Source organism: Stegostoma tigrinum, chromosome 7 (genome assembly GCF_030684315.1).
Source record: "Stegostoma tigrinum isolate sSteTig4 chromosome 7, sSteTig4.hap1, whole genome shotgun sequence".
Classification (NCBI taxonomy): domain Eukaryota; kingdom Metazoa; phylum Chordata; class Chondrichthyes; order Orectolobiformes; family Stegostomatidae; genus Stegostoma; species Stegostoma tigrinum.
Window position 1 is genome coordinate 43,147,660 of NC_081360.1, and position 7,647 is coordinate 43,155,306.

General features: G+C 44.2%; 1 long non-coding RNA gene across 1 annotated transcript in view; it reads left to right on the top strand.

The window, feature by feature from the left end:
- Nucleotides 1-6,463, top strand: part of LOC125453909 (uncharacterized) — a 31,737-nt gene extending 25,274 nt beyond the window's left edge. The window contains exon 3 of the long non-coding RNA XR_007247900.2: nucleotides 2,639-6,463. This is a non-coding gene — a long non-coding RNA (uncharacterized LOC125453909). The remainder of the gene's footprint in view (nucleotides 1-2,638) is intronic.
- The last annotated feature ends 1,184 nt before the right edge of the window (nucleotides 6,464-7,647 follow it).

Consider the following 7,647-nt stretch of genomic DNA (forward strand, 5'->3'; position numbering starts at 1 on the left):
CTGTTTGAACTTCAAATATTTGCTGCAGGCATGTTTACCATAGAACAACTTAGCATCCAGGAGCTCCAACATACTGTATCTGTGATACAGCACATTCCATAATATATATCACATCACGTTAGTTCACTGAAAGTGCCAACATTTGTCCAACATTTTAGCCTTATAGGCAGCATCAGAGGAGCAGGAAAGCTGACGTTTCACGTCTGGACACTTCTTCAGAAATGGGGGAGGGAAAGGGGGCTCTGAAATAAATGGAGAGATGTGGGGCCAGGCTGGGGAAGGTAGGTGGGATGATGAGAGATGAGTGCAGGTAGGTAGTGGTGGGGATTGGTCAATGATGTGGGAGGAGCAGATAGGTGGGATAGAAGAAGGACAGGTCAAGGAGGCGGGGATAAGAGGGGCTAGGATATATAGGTGGAATGGCGGTAGGTTAGGGCAGGTAGGCAGCATCAGATGCTGCCTGACCTGCTGTGTTCCTCCAGCTCCACACTTGTTATCTTAGACTCCAGCATTGGCAGTTCTTGCTATTTCTGAGTGAGTTATAACCCCCTGCAAAACCTCTTCTAGGAATGCCTACCTTGAGGAAGTTACCCTCCTCCCTCCGGAAAGACCTCAGTGTATCTCTCTTCCACTGCAAACTTGTAGTCTTCTTTCTTTAACCACAAGTCAAACCCCACTTGTACAGGCCCCTTCTCCCGCATCCAACACACCCTGTCCTCCTGGACACCACCCCAAGGCCTCATACCCTCCCTCAACCTCTTCATCTCCATCTGTCGTCTTGACATCGATCACATCAACCTCTCCACCCCTCTCACTCACTCCAGACTCCCCCACAGAACACGCAGCCCTCCAGTCCCTCTGCTCCAAGCCTAAACTCACTATCAAACCTGCAGATAAGGGAGGCAAAGTTGTGGTATGGTGCACTGACCTTTACATCGCCAAGGCCAGGTTCCAACTCTCTGACACCTCCTCTTACTGCCCCCTTGATCATGACCCACCCCGGCCACCAAAACATCATCTCCCAGACCATCCATAACCTCATCAGCTCAGTGACCACCCACCCACAGCTGGCCAGCTCATCGTTCACCTCCATCCCAGGCCTGAAAAAAAAACCTTCCACATCAGACAGATGTTCACCTGCACATCCACTACTGCGGTCTATTGGATCCGCTGTTCCCGATGTGGCCTCCTCAACAACATTGGGACCAAGTGGAGGCTCAGAGACTGCTTTGTAGAACACCTGTGCTCGGTTTGTGACAAACGACAATACCTTTCAGTCATAAACCACTTCAACTCCTCTCCCACTCCATGTCCATCCTGGGCCTTCCCCTGTATCACAACAATGCCACCTGCAATTTGGCGGAGCAGCACCTCATATTTTGCCTTGAGGGCCTACCACCCAATGGTCTCAATGTGGACTTTACTAGCTTCAAAATCTCCCCACCCCCAACCTCATCCCATGACCAACTATCCCTCTCATCCTCGCTTCCTTGACCTGTCCGTTTTTTCTGCCACCTATCCACTCCTCCCACCTCACTAACCAATCCCCACCACTGCCTACCCACACTATCCCACCTACCTTTCCCAGCCCCTCTTAGCCATGCCTCCTTGACTTGTCCTTGCCCGTTTCGCCCACATCACTGACCAATCACCACCAGGACCAACCTGCACTCACTTTTCACCATTCCACCTACCTTCACCAGCCCGATCCCACCTCTCTCTATTTATTTCAGGTCCCCCTTCCTCTCCCCCATTTCTGAAGTAGGGGCCTGAACCAGAACATCGGCTTTCCTACTCCTCTGATGCTGCCTGGCCTGCTGTGTTCCTCTAGATCCATATTGTGAAAAAGGCGTTTGGTGCACTTGCCTTCATTGGTCAGTGCATTGAGTATAGGTGTTGGGAGGCCATGTTGTAGCTGTACAGGATGTTGTTTAGGCCACTTTTGGAATACTGCATGCAGTTATGGTGTCCCTGCTATGGGAAGGATGTTGTGAAACTTGAAAGGGTTCTTGAAAAGCTTACACGATGTTGCCTGGAGCATTTGAGCTATAGGGAAAAGCTGAATAGACTGGGACTATTTTCCCCGGAGCATCAGAGGCTCAGGAGTGACCTTATGGAGGTTTACAAAATCATGAGAGGCTTGGATAGGGATGGGGAAGTCAAAAACTAGAGGGCATCATTTTAAGGTGAGAGGGGATTGATTTAAAAGGGATCTAACGGGCAACTTTTTCACTCTTGAGTTTTTACTCAGGTACGTGTATGGAATGAGTTCCCAGGGGAAGTGGTGGAGGCTGGCACAATTACAACATTAAGAAGGCATTTGGATGGGTATATGAATGGTCTTGGATTGTTTAGGATATCTAGCCGGCATGGATTGGTTGGACCAAAGGGTCTGTTTCCATGCTGCACATCTCTGTGACTATATGACTCATCCCACCGCCAGGGTGGACTGCATGGGACAGTTGAAGCTGGGGAACTGGCACATATGGAGTAGTTTGTTTGATTGGGGGCCCTGCTAAGGCACTCCCTACCCCACCCAATGTCCCTTCAATCATCTTGTCTGTTCCCAGCACCTCCTATTCCTGATCCCAATCAAATATCCTCCACCTGCTCAATTTGTCTATCTTCTTCTTTGCAGATACTCAGTGCGGTCCCAGAAGTAGCCACTTCTTCTGAAGCCCAAAGAAACTGCCGACCTATCAGATTGGCTGTCAGCTCTTGAGGGCAGGATTTTCCTTCTAGTTGGGGCCTAAAAATGTCACAAACAACTTAATGCTCCTTGGACTGTGTTAAATGGTCTGGGGCAGTTCCATGGAATTGAGGTGCATTCTATTGTGGCTATGCTGGCAGCACAATGTGAGTGCTTGCTTTATGATCCTGCTTCTGATCTCTCAGGTAGGTCAGGCCAAAGGTGCATAAAGATGGTGTGAGTTGGAGATCAGCTAGCCACCTACATTTCAAGATGAAAGAGAGATTCTTCGAAGATGAGCTGTTGCACTATTCTCCACATCCTAAACACCAACTCAGATGATCCACTTTGTTTGGTAATAATATACATAGACTCGGACAAAACTTGCGAAGCTAAGTGCAGAGCAGTTGCCAGAAACTGTAACAGTTAAGATCACAAACAATCAACTGTGGGAGACCAGGCTGATAATGACCCTCAAGCTGATGATTGATTTCTGGCGTCATTGACAACTCAGTGTTGCAGCCACAGCAAAAGTTAAGGCAAAATCTGTCATTACTTGCAGTGGCTTTGGAACATTGAGAGCCTTGAGTGTTGTCATGTCCCTGGAACTACTGGGGATTCTCACAGAGAGCCAGATCCAGCAGATGAATCAGTGGATCCAGAAGGTGCATGCAAACTTGTTTTGTCCACAACCTTATGCCGTAATGGGTGAGTGAGTTACCTGGAGTCAATAACAGGTCCTTACACTTCTCAGCTCAGCAAGGAATGACAGCTGGTGATAGGAGTGAATGTTGAAGGTAGCGAATAGGGAGCCATTTAAGAAAGATGCTTTCTCCTTTATAGTGTTGAATCTCTTGACAGGTACTCGAGCTGCAAACATCCAGATAAGTGGAGGATATTCTTTGACCTAAAAAGCATTTTTAACTCATTTCAGATTACAAGAAGTTAAATGCACAGCACATAATGGCTGGCATTGATTTTTGATTGAATTTTTCGAGGAGGTGATGAAGGTGTCCAATGAGGTTAGAGCAGTGGATGTTGTCTTTGTGGATTTTAGTAAAGATTTTGACAAGGCCCATCATGGTAAGCTCATTCAGATGATTAAGATGCGTGGGATCTGTGGTGACTTGGCCACTTGGATTCAGATTGACTTACCCATAGAAGACAGAGGGTAGTGGTGGAAGGGTGTACTTCTGGCTGGAAGTCCACGACTAGGGTCGTTCTGCAGCGATCTGGACTGAGACCTCTGCTGGTTATGATATATATATTTTATAAATGAGTTGGGTGAAAACATAGATGGGTGTGTTAGTAAGCTTTTAAACAACATAAATATCGGTGGAGCTGCAGATTATACAGAAGGTTCTCAAAAGATATCTTGGGATACAGATCAGTTGCAGATATGGACAGAGAGATGGCAGATGGAGTTAAATCAGGGCAAGTGTGAGGTACTGCACTTTGGGCAATCTAATGTTAAGGAAAAATATACAGTTAGTGGCAGGACCCTGAACAGCATTTTTGTATATAGCGATCTTGGGGTTCAAGTCCACCCTGAAAGTGGCTCACGTATAAATGGGGTTGTAAAGACGGCGTATGACATTGTTGCCTTTATTGGTCAGGGCAGTGAGTACAAGAGTTAGGATGTCATGTTGCAGCTTTATTAGACTTTGGTCAGGCCACACTTACAGTGTTGCATTCAATTTTGGTCGCCAAATGACAGAAAGGATGTTGAAGTTTTGGAGAGGGTGCAGAAGAAGATTACCCAGATGCTGCTGGATTAGAGGGTATGAGCCACAAGGAGAGGCTAGAGAAACTAGGGTTGTTTTCTTTGCAGCAGCAGAGGCTGAGGGGAGACTTGATAGATGTCAATAATATTATGAGATGTGTAGATAGGTTTGACAGTCAAAATCTATTTCCTCGGGTTGAAATTTCTAATACTAGGGGGCATGCATTTCAGGTGAGAGGTGGAAAGTTCAAAGGAGATGTGTGGGGCAAGTTTTTTACACAGAGTGGTAGGAGTCTGGAACACGCTGCCAAGTAAGTTGATGGAGGCAGATATGATAGAGGCATGAAATGGTCTTTTAGATTAGCACATGAACAGGAAGGAATAGAGAAATATGTACCAAGGGCAGGCAGGAGGTGTTAGTTTAAATTAGCATCATTTTTGGCACAACAGTGTGGGCTGAAGGGCCCATCCCTGTGCTGTTATGGACTGTGTCCTATGTTCTACATGCAAATTCGATTCAGGTCAAGTGCATTCTGTACTTTTCAAATATGTTATTTAATAAATATTTTTCAACACTGCATGTTACAGATAAGGCAATTTCTATAGCAAAGTTGAAAATTTGAAATTAAATCAAAAGATCATTGTGGTACATCTTTAATTGCCGTTTGCATTCAAACAGTTAGAGGGACAGACATTTCGTCCACCTCAGAAATCCCAAACAGAAGGAGAAGAGTATTTGGAAAATAAATGTTTTAAATATTTAAGTCTGAGACAAATTAGTTGTTTCATAAGCTCTATGAATTGCTGTGAATACAGAAGTATATTGATATGGTGCAGAAGCTAGGGCAACATCAAGAAGAGAGGAAGAACAACTGGATACTGATGAGTTATGGAAGTTGAGATGAATATATTTGGATATAAGAAAGAACACATAATAAGAAAGAACTAGCATTCAGTGGCCAGAGAAGACTGTTGGGGCATTGGCAAAAGTAGACAAAGTGGGATTGAAGTGTTATGGTCATCTGTTGTAGGGAGAGATTGAACATGAGGGGATGTAAATTAGTGATTGTAACAAGGTCAGCTAGCTGGATCTCATGGAATATGAGTTCCCTGATTGGAGTTGTTAGTCTTGTCCAATCAGGGAGCCCTGGCTGACAGATAAGAACTGGACTTCTGACATCCTATTCACTGTGAGAACTGGTGCTCAGAGAGCTGGATCAGTGTCAAGGACCCTCCCTGTTTTTAATAAAAGGTGAATTGATGATGCGATACAGGCCTCTGTGCAGTTATTTCAGTAAGTGATGGAGATGGGACCATCTTCCACCCAGCAGAAGAGAAAATGAGTACAAGGACTAAAATTGTGTTACCCTGAACACAACCAACCTCAGGACAAAGGCATGAAGGAAAATTTGGTTTACATGTGTCCTGGCCATCTTTAAAATAAGTCTTATAGTCCAGCACCAAATATGTATGCGAGTGTAACAAAGCCACTCAACTGAATGTGAAGCAAGGAAAATAGGAATGCTTTATTTACATCTATTTCAATATGGCATTTATCACAGTTCTAGCTGAGAGTGTGTTCTTCCTCATCAGCAAGGCCCAATCCATGGGGATAATCAGGACTAAATAAAATTGGCCCAGAATGCCAGGGAGCCTGCTGTACTTGAGTGGGGTGGAGAAGGAGGATGTCTGGGAGCAGGATCTTATAGCCCAGGCCAGGAACAGCCCTGGGTCCCACAATTTCAGGCAGTATCCTTGCTGCTCACTGTACTGTAAACTTAGGGCCTAGGAAAGCTTTTTCAGACAAGTGAATTTCACATAGCTACCTATACCATTTCTTCCCACATGGTCATTGTTGCATTTTGGCAGTTTTTTTTTCGCCACTCCCTCTAATTCTGCTGTTGTACTTAATTATTCCATCACTTACTGAGAAATTTGAAACTCTTCCAGATAACGTTTCAACCATGGTCCAGAGTTATGCCCACTTACTCAAATTATGTATTTTTGTCTTCTTGCCGACCTACCTTTGTGCAATCTGCAAATTTATAAACGATGCCTTTGCTCCTTTTATCTTAAGGTAAATTGTAAAAGGTTGAGGCCTCAGATCAGACTCCTGTGGGGCTCCATTTGTGACCTTCTGCCAATCACAAAATGGTTGTGTTATGCCTGGTTGGTATTTTCTGCCAGGTAACTAATCGTTATGTACAACTGATCTTGCAAATTTGATTTCTTGGAGTCAATAATAGAGGAATTGCATTGATGGAATTGCTGGTCCTTTTACTTAAAGCAATCCAGATCAGTGATTCAAGTTGAATGGAACTTGTTGACTTACAATTCTGTTCCCACTTTATACACTACACTAAATCTCTCCGGAATGCCTTATCCTGCTTTAAATATAAGCCTTGATAAAAACCCAATCAGAAATCTCTAACCACTACTGCCTTCTACACCTCCACTGATGAACATCAACCATCCCATCACCATAACAAGAATAGACAGAGAGACATAGCAGAACAGCAAGAGACAGAAAGTTTAATCCAGTTGCAGGGCAGAAACCGATACAAAGAAAGGATAAGAGCTCAGTAAGAAAGAACTACCCATGTGGAAATAATGGATTCAAACAAGAAAGAGTAAGTATTTCTGTCTCTGAGCCAAAAGGCCCAGGTTCAAATCGTTGAACTTGATGGCTAAGGAAAGTATGTTTATAATGTGCATTTCTTTCCAGTGTACTGCAATGGCAGATAGTAAGAATAGGAAATATTCCTGGCCAGCCATGTGATGAAAAGGAACTATTGGAGCCTCTGCTATTGCTGTTAGAATCTCTGGATTACAAGATACATGTAAAAGTGTTGATTCACAACAATTTGGATTCCTTTTTGGAGCTGAATGCCTCAGATCGCTGGACAGATGTCGACCAGGTTGAAGTCAACAGTAGGTGGGGCATATTCAGGACCTCCTTCCAGGCCACTTGCGGCACTGTGGATTAGATCTGCTTTCAGCAAAGAACTGAAGAAGAAGGAACTGGTGATGTATCCTGCAGTTTGTCACAAGCATCACAATTACTAATGACATTCAACATGTCTGCCTCTTTGTTGTTATTTCTTTTTCTGTTCGTTGAGCTGTATGAATTAGGTTATTTATAGTTAAACTTACTGTACTGTGTGCTTAATCTTTTCAAATGTGTTTGCTTGATGCAACATAATAATACAGCACTAGTTTGCCAACAGACATTATA